Raw genomic sequence first — 14463 nt, forward strand, 5'->3', positions numbered from 1 at the left:
CCTGCCTCCTCCCTCTGGCCAGACTGTAACCTCTACCTGCCGTCTCCACGGAGGAGCCCTGAGTAATCATGACTAGAGGAAAACCCAGCCTATTGCTGGACATTGGCACAGGTCTCTTTGTCCTTCTCCAACCCTGACTTTCCTTCCAGTCATCGTACCTCAATAGAAACAGACTTTAGAAGATACATTGCTTTAGCTGTAACCGAGGTAATACAATATATTCGGATTGTTTACTAAACGATGGTGCTGAGACTGATGTTTTACAAATGTAATATATTGTTATTCATGTATAAGATTTAAAATATTTCACTAGTTAAAACAGGTTCCCAAGGACAGATAACAACCTGTCAGCGTAAAAATGTTCTAAAGAAACTGGCTTATGCAGTGTCCAATAGCTTTGGGCCTATAGATAGAGCCAGGTATTGTATTTGTGATGTAAAACTCAGAGCCAGAGCATTAAAAGGAAAAATCCCTTGGCAGTGCCCCTTGCTTACCAGGGGGGCCATATCCAAAACACTGAATGGGACATTAGTTTAATACGACTAAATGCTTTGTACTTCATGATGAGTATGTAAGCCTGGTTGATTTTAATATAACTCCAGTATTTCGTGCTCAGGGTTAATACACATGTGACCTCTCTTAACTAAAGCTAGAGGGACTTACAGCAAACTGTCAAACTCCATGAATAAAGGGGTCTAAAAGCTAGTGAGTTGTGATTGCTAGGTTTCAAAAAAGTTTATAAATGTACCTGTTAGCTCAAATATTCATGCTTTGAATATATATGTTTTAATCTCTCAGATAATTTGTTATTTCTAGAAGATATCAAAACCCAGGTAACCATACAGGTAAAATCTAAAACCAAAAAGTTATATCTTTCTCAGTGAGCCCCAGATTTCTGACATAAGCTATAAAAGTTAAAAGGGTTTGCAGGAATAAATTTGTCTGAGTTGAGGTGTTTCATAATAAAAAGGATACAAAATGGAATTATAGATGAAAAATAAAAATGGGGATACTAGCAGCCTATAGAAAAAAAGGTAAATGTCCACAGCTGCTAGAAAAGAAAAAAGTGTTTATGATATAGTCAGAGGAAGTTTCAGATTGAGGTGGTCATGTGTCTTCCCTCTCAGTCTGAGGAAACCCATGTTAACTGCCAATATAAGGAGAAATCCTGTTAAACTTTCAATAGATTGCTTATACAGATTTGTCAGTAGTTACCCAGCCAGTGGCCCACTTGCAAATGGGAAAATACTGTTTTTCCTATGCCCAGTAATTCATGTTCCCCAGTAATAATATGAAAGGCCAATTTGTTTGAGACAATATACAATGGACATAAAAGGGATTAAACCTCACATTTAAGAGATATTTGCTAATAGACCTACAAAAGTTCTTTTTTTTTTTAACTTTTGTCTTTTTTTTATATTTATTTATTTTTATTTATTACATTTATTTATTGTGTGTGTGTGTGTGTGTGTGTGTGTGTGGCCAGCTCAGCCCACCAGGGGGCGGGGCTGGCTGGCATGTGGTGCTGGGGGATTGAACAGTGGTCCTTGTGCTTTGCCAAGCTTGTTTCAAGTAGGTGCTCTAGACCACTGAGCCATCTCTCCAGCCCCGACCTACAAAAAGTTCTAACTCATCTTTTTCATAATTATTCTGTTGTGATTATTTGACTTGTTTCTTTGGCTTTGTCTCCTCCAGACTCAAAGCTATACACCTACGGAAGAGAAAAATGCCTGTCATCTATGGAGGGCCTTTAGCTAAAACCTCTGAAGAATATATCTGACTGCCAGTCAACAACTATGACCCCTGTCAGCGTGAAGAAGCCAGAGCAGTCATCGCCCATATTTCCCTTCACGGCAGTTCAGGTTACTTCTTCAGAAGGGGGAATATTGCAGGCAGCCGAGTTAGATAAAAATATTATAGGCAGTCAGACAGGGCCAGGCCCTCAAAGGAGACAGCACACAAAATGAGATGCCTTACAACTGTGGGAGGGTGGATGCTCCTAACCAGACCTAAAAGACCTAAAGACCAAATAAATACTAAACGAGTAGCACCTGGGATTGATATTCTAACTAGGTATCAATCACCTGGCAAGACCCAAGTGAGTCACTAGCCCAACCCCCAACAGAAAGAGACCCTATCCCTCACTCCAACCCCCAATAGGAAAAGACCCTGTCCCATATGTAATCCCATTGGTTGACCATAGTTTTGTCCCACCTCATGCCCACCTAAGCGAGTTCCCATTCTCTCCACCTTTGCCCCACATGGTTTTACACTATAAAAGTCCCTGGAAGAGACAGCTTCCCAGGGAACTACCCACTCGGGCCCCCTCCTGTCCCTCTCTCAGACAGGAGCTTTCTTTCTCTCAATAAATATATTCTGCTCATTAAAAAAAAAAAAATCATTGTTTCATTTTTGCCCAGACTTTAAACGTAGACACTATCCTGAGCCTAACAAATTTGCAATCCTGGCAATTTGCATAGCCAATGCCAAGGCCACAGCATACTACAGTCATGACCCTCTTCCTTAGCCCCAGGCATGCAGGTGGTACACACCAACCTCTGTGGATGGATGGGGCAAACAGATGCACAGGCAGCTGGGGAATCCCAGCTGGGTCTGCCTAAGATTGGAGCGCAGGAACCTCCTGGAGCCCAGCTCGTATCCCTCCCCACAGTGGCTCTGTGCTGTTTGGAACCAACAGCTTTCGATTTAAAGGAACTCACTCCTTTTTTATTTAATTGAGCAAAGCTAAAGGATTTAAACTCTATCTGATGTACATTAGTTCTACCCTCCTTGTCCCATTTGGGACTTGATTTTAAAACAGTACTCCAGGCTAAGTTGTTTATGGTGGTCTTAGTAGCACAAATACAAAAAACAAAATACATTTTTATGTACATCTATAAACATCTACAGTTCTTGAAACTCTGTTTTTCCCATTGTTAATGCAATTTAACTGTTTCCTGTTAGGCTTCTCTCAAGCCTCTTTCTCTTGTCATGCTCCTGTATCTCTCTGGCCCTAGTGCACCCATTCCTGACCCTAGTGAGCCTCTATCCCCAAGTTTTACTCCGTGTACACTGGCACCAATGAATCCTGCTGGCCTAACCAATCCACTTCCCTCCCTTACGCATGCTGTTTGGAAGTGATTCCTCCGTCCACCCTTATCTCATCCCAGGCATCCTGTTTGGCCACCAAATGTAGGGATCCGTTGGTCTCAGTCAGATCTATTCTACCTGGTGAGAAACCGTGGCAGGAATGAGAAAGAGACAGACAAGAAGACAAAAGCCGGACTAGGTGGTGGAAAGTCTGCCTGGTAGGCAAGATGAACCCAGGAGCACAACAAAACCTACATTTATTTATATCTTTGCAAAGTTAGTAACGCGTGACACAAGGTTGCCTAGGGACTAGTAGCCGACATTAACCAGTCAGGATGCTCATCTCAGGACTGAGGTAAGCTGTTTGCTTTAGCCCTGAGCCCTAATCCCACCTACACACCCTGGACTGATTTTCCAGCTTCTGCAGCTCCCAACATCTGTTTTCACAGACGACTCCTCTTCAGGCAGGGGATGTTATATTATTTCCCCCCCCCCCCAAATACAGAATTCTGCACAGAAGACTGAACTGCAGGCTGTCACGTGGGCCTTGCGAGATCACTCATCCATTGCCATTAGCCTCTTCTCAAATAGTGCTTGTGTTTGCCGTGTGATGTGCCACATAGAAACTTCCAGCATTCACACTAACCAGGAAGACCTTTTTCATTTATTTCACACTCTCCCGAGTTTGCCATTCAGTCACGCCATGTCCCATGCTTTATCAGTCATTTACATTCCTGCTCCCAACTGCCAGGACTTCTCACTAAAGGAAATGCTACAACAGACAGATTGCTGGCTCCTGTCACGGCTGCTCCCTCGGACACCACTCAGCAGGCTTCTGCCTCCCGTGCCCCCTTCCATGAAGACACTTCTGCGTTGCACACAGTTCCTTTTAACTTGGGGAAAGGCTCGACAAATTGCTAAACCATGTTCCTCATGCATAATACACCTTCCTTCACTCGCTATGGGGGTTCATCACTGAGGGCTAAACTCCAGTCGCATCTAGCAAATGGATGCCATTCACATTCCTGAGTCTGGCTTTCCAAGCTGGGCCCACAGTTCAGCAGATACTTCCTCGGGTTCTGCTTTTGCTTTTGCTCACACTGTAGAGTAACTAAACATGTCATGGCTCATTGTTAGAACCCCTGGCTACCCGGGGGCATATAATACAGACAATGACACAAATGCTGCCTTCCAAATGTTTTGTAACCTTTTTCGTATTTCCCTTACCATAGAAGTTCCTTATAACCCTCAAGGTCAAGAAATCATTTAATGTGCTCATCATATGCTCAAAATTCAAATACCAAAACAAAAAGGATGGTCTTTCCTTACAAAATTCACACCTCATAATAGACTTCCCTTGGCATTGTATACTATTAACTTTTGAAATCCTACCAGGGATGAGAATACAGCAGCAGAAAGACAATTCAGTCAGGTAAAGGAAAAGGGGCCGGGGAGATGACTCAGTGGAATAAGCTCTTCCCTGGCAAGTGCAAGGGCCTGAGTTCAATCCCCTGTTCCGCCAAAAAAAAAAAAAAAAAAAAAAAAAGGAAAAGGGGCTGGGAAGTGTCCTCCTTTGGAAAGATCTGTATACTGGACAAAGCAAGGGATCCAGTCCACTGCTCACTTGGAGTAGAGGATATGTTTGCAGTTTTTCCAGAAAATGCTGAACAGCCCATCTGGGTGCCAGAGTGTGCTCTCAGTTGTAACATGGACCCAGGCCAGAGGCGTAGGTTCTACCTCTCGAGAAGCTCGTGCTCACTCCTGTGGCATGGATGCCCCAGAGACCACGCCACAGCCATTAGACCAAGACGGGCTAGACTCGACCTGGGATCAATTAAAGAAATTGACCCAGGGTGCCAGGAGATGGTAGCTAAAAATTGGGAGAAGAAGTTCTCAGTAGGCAACAGACTGTATGGAGACAACTGAACTAGGGGCTATATGAAAGAAATGGCCAAGAAAATTGCCAGTATTCTTTCTTTCTTTCTTTCTTTCTTTCTTTCTTTCTTTCTTTCTTTCTTTCTTTCTTTCTTTTTCTTTGGTACAGGGTCTCACTACGCAGCTCAGATTCATAGTGATCCTCCTGTCTCTGCCTCCCCAGTGCTGGGATTACAGGCATCTACCACCATGCCTGGACTCAATGTCCAGCTTGGCATGGGGCCAGCATGGCATGTGGTATCAGAGATCAAACTCAAGTCCTTGTGCTTGCCAGGCAGGTGCTTAGACTGCCAAGCTATCTCCACAGCCCACTACCAGTGAGTATTCTTTTTTTTTCTTTTTTTTTTTTTTTTGGTGCAACTGGGGATTGAACTCAGGCCCTTGTGCTTGCCAGGCAATAGTAAGTATGCTTAAGACAAAATAAAATACAAAATTATATATTAATTATAGATAGAAGATTTTGTTCTAGGTTTTCTTGTAAGAAATATCTTATAATTGACCTACAAAAACAATCTGACTATTGTATTTATAATTACAAACTCCTAAAATTATATGTTATTACAATGTAATTTGGCCAAAAATATATTTGAATGCACTCCAAGTCTATAAACTGATTGCCCATGTATCTGTCTATCTATTAGCTTTTTTTAAATATATTTAGTACAGGGTCTACAGGGTCTCACTACGCAGATCAGGCTAGTAGTGATCCTCCTGTTTTCAACTTCCCAAGTGCCGGTATTATCTCAGTGGCCATCTCAGTGTGCCTCAGGGGTGAGGCCAGCACAACATGCCCAGGATTGAACCCCTGTCCCTGAGCCTGTCTAAGCAGGTGCTTTAGTCTGCTGGGCTAGCTGGCTGGCCCTATTGGCTGTTTTCGTTTGAGCTCAATTATTTTTTTTTCTTTTCCTTCCTTTCTTTTTGCCTCCTGGGTATGCTTTCATATGGGCTGCCAGCTGGTCGAAATGATGCTAAAATCAGTTATGTAAATGTAATATATATTGTTTATGTATTACAACTTGAGAGTCTCTCATTGCTCAAAAATAATGTGGTAGAGCTAGGGATATAGCTCAGTGGCACAGTGTCTGCCTGGCAAGCTTGAGGTCCTGAGTTTGACTCCCAGTAACCTCCCTAAATGTGTTAAATGTTATGATTGGGTTTTCCTATATCATCAAAAGTTATTAAGCTAATTAAGTAAAAATTCCTTGGAGTGTGGAAAGACTATTGGACAGGACTCCAACTGATAAATAAGGAAGCAGCTTCCTAGATAAGTATATAGTCCTTGGGGGCTGAGGAGATAGCTCAGTAGAATAAACGTTTGCCTGGCAAGCACAGGGTCCTGAGTTCAACCCCCAGTACCACAAAAAAAATTAATAATAATAATAATAATAATAATAATAATATAGTCTTTGTTCATGAATGGGAAGCCCCAGTAATATTAATAGCCCTATGGGAGGCACACTCAATGAACTGGTCATCAGCAAAAGGTTAAGTTTTTCAGGAATAATATAATAAGGTTTTCAAATATATATATATATATATATATATATTAAGGTTTTCTCACAAAAGATGCTCTTGTTACCTAACTAAATTAAGAAACAATAGTTTTTCACATGGGAATGACAACTCACTTTAATTTCATGCTGTATTAAATGCCTTCCAGGCCAGCCTGATAGCTCAGCAGACTAAAGTGCCTGCTTAGGCAGAGCACAGCAACCAGGGTTCAATCCCCAGCCTGTCATGTCGGCCCCATGGGGCGCGCTGAGATGGCGATTGAGACTGGATGTGGTGGCATGTGCCTATAATCCCAGCGTTTGGGAGACTGAAAACAGGAGAATCTCTGTGAGTCAGATCTATGCAGTGAGACTCTTTAGACCCTGCCCTAAGTACAGAAAAAATAAAAATGAAAATAAACGCCTTCCAGATATACCTAAAATTCAAAACTTGCTTTTGTTTCTGGTGCTAGACCTTTTATTTCAGATTGAGACAACTGCCTTTCTCTGGTGCTCCAGTTAATTGTGATAGACTCATAGCGAGCCCACATGAGGTCACCAGTAAGCAATAATAACAAAAATTTATGTTATGTGCATGCTATATACTCACCATTGTATTTAGAGAGGCCTGAACATGAAACGGCCCAGATAATGTCACAAATTTCTTCAGTGGCATCCCATTAAAAGTCATTGGTGGGCCTGGGATGTAGCTCAGTGGCTTAGCACCTTCCTAGCAAGTGTGAGGTCATGCATGAGTTCAATTCCCAATACCCCCCAAAAAGTCAATGAGTTATGTAAAAGCTTCCTATGTGTTAGATAAAGATAATTGATTAAGGGCTGGAGAGATAGCTCAGCAGCCTAAGTGCCTACCTGGCAAGCACAAGGTCCTGAGATCAATCCTCAGTACGACACACACACACACACACACACACACACGATAACTGATTAAAAGAACTATACTGTGTCAAAATGGAAAATTAAGTATGTCATAAAAATATCATTCTGACTGTCATGCTACAATAGTATGTATGGATTTTAAATTTATTTATTTACTTACTTGGTACAGGGTCTCACTACGCAGTTCAGACTCACAGTGATCCTCCTGTCTCAGCCTCCCCAGCTCTGGGATTACAGGCATGTACCATGTACCACCATATCTGGTTTTTCCTTTTGCGGAACTGGGGATTGAACTCAGATCCTTGCGTTTGCCAGTCAAGCACTTATCCTACTGAGCCATCTCCCCGGCCCCAATATCTGCTTGTAGTGGCTGATACAGCACGCCTGGTGTTCCAGGGCCAGCATGGCATGCAGTACTGGGGATCGAACCTGGGTCCTTGGGTTTGCCTGGTAGGCACTTAGACTGCCAAGCTGTTTCCCCAGCCTTATGCATGATTTTGATTTAAATTTTCTACATGAAATTATCTAACTGTTGGCTGTTAGCAGTCTAAAGAGATTCAGCTACTAGAACTTCCATGGCTGTTAGAAAATAATGGTTCTATTTTACATTCCAAGATGTTTGATATTCAGGTAAAATAGTAATATGAAGCTCACTACTCCCCTTACAAAATATTATGTATTAATCTTCTCTTCTGCACTTGATCTTAGCCGAAAGGCTGAGAAGCAATAATCTTTTCTTCTGGATGTTCAACAACTGAAGTACAGAGACCAAAATCTAGAAACACAGATGGGCTAAGAAGCTAGCCAATATTTTGGCTCCAGTCCTCAGACGTCGAGGGAATCTTTTCAGTGACATCCTGCAAGTCTGGTGAGTTATACAAACTCCTGATTAAGACTGTAGGACCACAGAGGATAAAGCTCTATGGTGTATAGTGCACCTAAAGAGGGTCACTGGGGTCTCCCAAGTTTTTACAGAAAGCAACTTGGTCAACCAATTATTGTAACTCATCCAGATGACTAACACTGACTGAAGAACTAGAGGTGCCATACATGGTTAACCAAGGTTGGTTAATCCTGAGGAGACTTAACCAACCTTGGTAAATAGCAAACATTTACTAATACATATCTCACCTTAATTTGGTCTTGAACATCCAGCAGACAAGTATAAAATCATAAGAGGTATAAAACCATTGCTAACTACACTCATTGCATAATGTGCTGTATAGGATCAAATTGCAATTGCATATAGCAATTTAATCTTAAAATCTTTGGACTGGGAATCTTTAGCCTAAACTGAGTAAGTTAGGGCTGGTGAGATAGCTCAGTGGACTCAGCACCTGCTTTGGCAAGCATAGAGACCAGGATTTGAACCCCAGTCCTGCATGCCGGGCCAGCCACGCCTGTAATCCCAGCACTGGGGAGGCTGAAAACAGGAGGATCACCACAAGTCTGATCTGCTTAGCGAAGCCCTGTACCAAATACACAAATGAAAAATTAATTAATTAATTAATTAATTAAAATAAGTTGAGTAAGTTCATCTTGAATGAAAAGCATTGCAAAATAAAAAGGGCTTCTACAGAACCCCCTGACAACAATTTCTCCAACTCTAATTGACCACCCATTGCTTGTAACTACAGAACAGAAAAGAGGGTGCTGTGTGGGGAGCAACCAAAGCTGGGGACCCATCACATGTGTGGGACTGGAGCAAGACCAGCCTCAAGGACACCGGGTGGCTGAGGCAAGTCACGTGAATAAGCTTCTCTAGTCTCAAAAACAGAGTGCCCGAGGCAAACCACGTGGATAAGCTATTGGGCAGCAGGGTTTCACGTGACATTCAACCTCCCGAATGTATAAATAAATGTTCTGCAGCTTTTGAGGCCCTCCTGCTCCCACCCTACCTCCCTCCCTCCTCCTCCTCTGCCTGCTCCTCCTCCCCCTCCTACTCCCTCTCCCCCTCCTCCTCCTCTCTTCCTTACTTCCCACCAGAAGAGAGGGCCCATTCAGCCTCAGTTTTGCTGTATTCTGACTCCTGTCCTTTTCCCCACATCCTCTCACGGTCCTCTCCCCGGTAACATGGAGAACTGTACAGGACTTGTCAAGTAATAACCAGTGTCTCTTAGGCTGGGGAGATAGCTCGGTGGTCTAAGCACCTGCCCGGCCAGTGTAAGAGCCTGAGTATGAGTCTCGGTATCACCTGTGATGCGGGATCCGGGTCCCCAGGGGCGCGCAGAGCCGGCCATTTGATGCCAGGTATAGGGAGGATCACTACCAGTCTGAGTTGCATAACCGGACCTTGTACCAAATAAATACATTTTAATTTCCTTACAATGGATACAAATACAGCATCTCCTACATAAACTACCCAGAGTTAAGCCATCTCTCTGGGAGTGAAGCACTATCTTATGTCTCCATGCCTTTGATTTGCATTTCCTTGATTGTTAGTAAGGTTAGGCATCTGTTCTTTTTTTTCTCTGTGTGTGTGTGTGTGTGTGTGTGTGTGTGTGTGTGTGTATTTTAGGGAAGGGTCTACACGGTGTTCAGGGTCTCACTACTAGATCGGACTCGTAGTGATCCACCTGTTTACAGTCTCTCAAGAGCTGGGATTACAGGCGTGTGCCACCATGCCCAGTCTCGAGGCTCAGCGCGCCCTGGGGGCAGGACCCGCACCGCAGGCCTGGGGATCGAACCCCAGCCCCTGCGCCTGCTTGCAGGAACTTAAATCCACTGAGCTATTTGTTGGGCCCCTGGGCACCTTTTCTTGTGCTTGTGGAAAATCTTGGAAAAATAGATCCCTTCTCGGAGAAATATATATGAAAAGCCTTTGTCCATTTGTAGGAGAGGTATTTTTCCTTTTATTAAAGAGGGGTTTTTTTTGTTTGTTTGTTTTTTGTTTTATAGAGGGTTTTTAAAATATTTTATTATAATTTTATCTTATTTTGATAAAAAATCTTATTGAAAAATCTATTATTTATTCAGTACAGGGTCTTGCTACACAGCTCAGACTCACAGTGATCCTCCTGTGCCAGCTTCCCCTGTACTAGGATTATAGGTGTGCACCACCATGCCCAGTTTCAGTGGCTGGCATGGTTTGGGGCTGGCATGCATGTGGTACCAAGCTTTGAACCCTGGTCCTTGCACTTGCCAGGCAGCTATTTAGACTGCTATCACCTCAGCCCCTTGTATGGAGTTTTAAGAGCTCTTTATTATATTCTCAGTGCAAATTCCCTACCAGAAATATGATTTGCCTGAGCTACACAGTAAGTTCAAGGTCCTGTCTTTGTGTGTGTGTGTGTGTGTGTGTGTGTGTGTGTGTGTGTGTGTGGCCAGCTGAGCCCACCAGGGGGCGGAGCTGGCTGGCATGTGGTGCTGGGGGATTGAACTGCGGTCCCTGTGCTTTGCTGAGCTTGTTCTAAGTAGGTGCTTTAGACCACTGAGCCATCTCCCTGGCCCCAATCTGGGAAATTTTGAAGAAGTTTGATTTATATGTTTTTTTCCATCATCACTGTGCTTTTAGTGTGATATTTTAAAAATCCATTGCCAGGGAGATAGCTTAGAAGGAGAAGCACCTGCCTGGCAAGTGCAAAGTCCCAAGTTTGATGCCTGGTACCAATAATAATAACAATAATAATAATAATCATAATAATGACTCATGCTTAATCTATGCTCATGAAAACTCCTGTTTTCTTCTAAGAGCTCTCAAGTATCAGCTCTTCTGTGGCAGTTTGATGTTAATTTTTGTGGATAATTCAAAGAAGCGATCTGGGCTGGTGAGATAGCTCAGCAGTCTAAAGTGCCTGCTTAAACAAGCTTTGGCAGGCACAGGGGACCGTGGTTTGATCCCTGGCAGCACAGGCCACACCAGCCCTGCCTTCAGGGTGGGCTGAGCCAGCCAAAAAAATAATAATAATAATTAAAAAATAAATAAAAAACAAAGAAATCTAACTTCAGTCTCTCATGTGGATGTCAGTTGTTCCTATTCTTTCAACCCTGAATGGTCTCAGCCCCTTGTAGGCCATCAGCTGACTATAAATGTAAGAGGTTAGTCTCAGGTATAATCCATCCATCCATCCAGCTTTTAGGCTTCCACCACTAGCACACTGTCTTTTTTTTTTTTTTTTTTTTTTTTTGTGGAACCGGGGATTAAACTCAGACCCTTGCACTTGCCGGGGAAGCGCTTATTCTACTGAGCCATCTCCCTGGCCCCAATCTGGGAAATTTTGAAGAAGTTTGATTTATATGTTTTTTTCCATCATCACTGTGCTTTTAGTGTGATATTTTAAAAATCCATTGCCAGGGAGATAGCTTAGAAGGAGAAGCACCTGCCTGGCAAGTGCAAAGTCCCAAGTTTGATGCCTGGTACCAATAATAATAACAATAATAATAATAATCATAATAATGACTCATGCTTAATCTATGCTCATGAAAACTCCTGTTTTCTTCTAAGAGCTCTCAAGTATCAGCTCTTCTGTGGCAGTTTGATGTTAATTTTTGTGGATAATTCAAAGAAGCGATCTGGGCTGGTGAGATAGCTCAGCAGTCTAAAGTGCCTGCTTAAACAAGCTTTGGCAGGCACAGGGGACCGTGGTTTGATCCCTGGCAGCACAGGCCACACCAGCCCTGCCTTCAGGGTGGGCTGAGCCAGCCAAAAAAATAATAATAATAATTAAAAAATAAATAAAAAACAAAGAAATCTAACTTCAGTCTCTCATGTGGATGTCAGTTGTTCCTATTCTTTCAACCCTGAATGGTCTCAGCCCCTTGTAGGCCATCAGCTGACTATAAATGTAAGAGGTTAGTCTCAGGTATAATCCATCCATCCATCCAGCTTTTAGGCTTCCACCACTAGCACACTGTCTTTTTTTTTTTTTTTTTTTTTTTGGTGGAACCGGGGATTGAACTCATGTCCTTGCCCTTGCCAGGCAAGTGCTTATTCTATTGAGCTATCTCCCCAGCCCCACACTGTCTTAATGAGAGTAATTTTGTAGTAATTTAATACACTTATATCAAGAGCTGATTGCCTGGAGGAGAAGTCCTAAAAAATCGTACAGTGCAGAAGGGTCCAGGCAGAAGTGGCAGGTAACCTCTTACCTGTCCAACCATTTGGCTCTGATGCATCTGTCAAAGCTCTAGGTTTTCCCTGGAAGGACCCCTGGGAAGCTAAAGCCAGAAAAAAGGATCCTAGACTTCGCTCTGACTCTACTACATAACACACTCCAATTCCAATTCCTGCATTTCTCCCAGGAGCTGCTTTCCATCTCTCTCTCTCTCTCTCTCTCTCTCTCTCTCTCTCTCTCTCTCTCTCTCTCTCCTTTTTCCCTCCCTCCCTCCCTCAAAATTGAAGACGTTTCACTTAGCTATATCCTCAACCTTTTTTATTTTAAGTCAGAGTTTCATCAAGACACATATGTGGGGCCGGGGAGATGGCTCAGTGGAATAAGTGCTTCCCTGGCAAGCACAAGGGCCTGAGTTCAATCCCCGGTTCCAGAAAAAAAAAGACACATATTGCTTACATGCCTATAATCCCAGCTCTTGGGAGGCTGTAAATAGGCAGATCACTCCAAGTCCGATCTAGCAGTGAGACCCTGAACACCCTGTAGACCCTTCCCTAAAATAGAAAAAAAAAAAAAAATACACATGTTGCTGTGGAGAATCACTCAGCCTTCTTCAAAGGTCAGGGGCATCTAAGGACATCTGAAGACATGAGCCCTTTGTCTAGCCCAGGCACACAGTGGGATACAGGTATGTAACCATGACCTAGCACAGGTAAACATGCATGCACTGGTTACGGCACTGTGTATGAATGTAAATATGAGCTAACAACCTGTATAATAATTACACAATAAAGACACACGCAGCTCTTGCTCTTGCGCTCTGGTTCCTGTGCTCTGCTCTGCTCCGTACTGCTTGCTGCTGCTGTTGCTGATGTCTTGCACATGTGCGTTAACCTTGAGACCTCACCTCTGAAAATAGCCCTTGGGTCCCCTGAGCTGGCCAACAGTCGCCCAGGCCGTGATCCTCTGCAGCGGCCCCCGGTGTTCTGGGACTACAGGTCTGCACCGTCATGCCCGACAGGTAGAGGGTCTTAAGGATGCTCTTCTTGCTCCCACTCTTGAGACCCTAGAGCCAGGATCAGGGAAATGGAGAAACCAGAGAGCATGCAAATTACATGCTAATGACACAAAATGCACCTGCAGGGCCATGTTCTGGTCTGGCCAGTTGGCAGGGAAGACAATACCACCCAGGTCCCGGGCCACACACTCTGGGGCTCCCATGAGACCAGGCCTGCTTCCCCTACCCGATCCAAACTCCTGAGGGAAGTTAGACGGTGTGTCCCCGCCGAGATTCTTGGTCCGCATGTGTCCCCCCCAGCACACATATTCCAGGCAGTAGTTGACGGACTTCTGTTGAGGCTTCAGAGGCAGCAGAGGCTCTTGGTCCCTGCTGCCACCAAAGCCTCACTCCCACCAGTCCTGCGAGAGTGGTCACTCACCCCTGCCACAGGCTTTCAGGGTCCCTCCCCACCTGTAGAGGCCTCAGCAGGGATGAGAATCCAGAAAAGTCTTTCTCTCCCATTCCAGAGCATCCCCAGCCTGGCTTCCAAAGCCTGGAGTAACTAGGGGTGCTCAAACCTGATAAGGGGGCTCTCTGAGACTCTGATCTCCAGAGCACCCAGAGATCTGTCCAGGGAAGAGTGGGAAAAGAGGAGCAGAAGCCAGATCCCTGGGTCCTCAGCTCCAGGAGGAAGCACCTGCTCCATGTGGGACCTGGGGAGGGAAAGAGTCCCTCATCTGCAGGTGGCCAGGGGGCGGGGCTGGGGGCCCTCGTAGGTGTGATGCAAAGTACGAATTTGCTTTGTTTGGTTTTGTTTTTTCATTTTGGTGGGGTTTTGGTTTGTTGATTTTTGGGTTTTTTTGGTACCAAGAATCAAACTCAGGACCTTGTACTTACCAGGCAGGCTTTTGTGCCACTGAGTCATATCCTCAGCCCTGCATTTTGGTTTCTGAGATAAAGTCCTTATATAGTGAATTAATTTGGTTTTTTTTTTTTTTTT

General features: G+C 43.9%; 1 pseudogene; it reads right to left on the bottom strand.

Annotated features, from left to right (window-relative positions):
- LOC101576458 overlaps window positions 1-13684 on the bottom strand; it is a 20078-nt pseudogene extending 6394 nt beyond the window's left edge.
- Window positions 13685-14463: the final 779 nt, after the last annotated feature.

This window comes from Octodon degus, unplaced genomic scaffold (assembly GCF_000260255.1).
Source record: "Octodon degus isolate 3935 unplaced genomic scaffold, OctDeg1.0 scaffold00033, whole genome shotgun sequence".
Classification (NCBI taxonomy): domain Eukaryota; kingdom Metazoa; phylum Chordata; class Mammalia; order Rodentia; family Octodontidae; genus Octodon; species Octodon degus.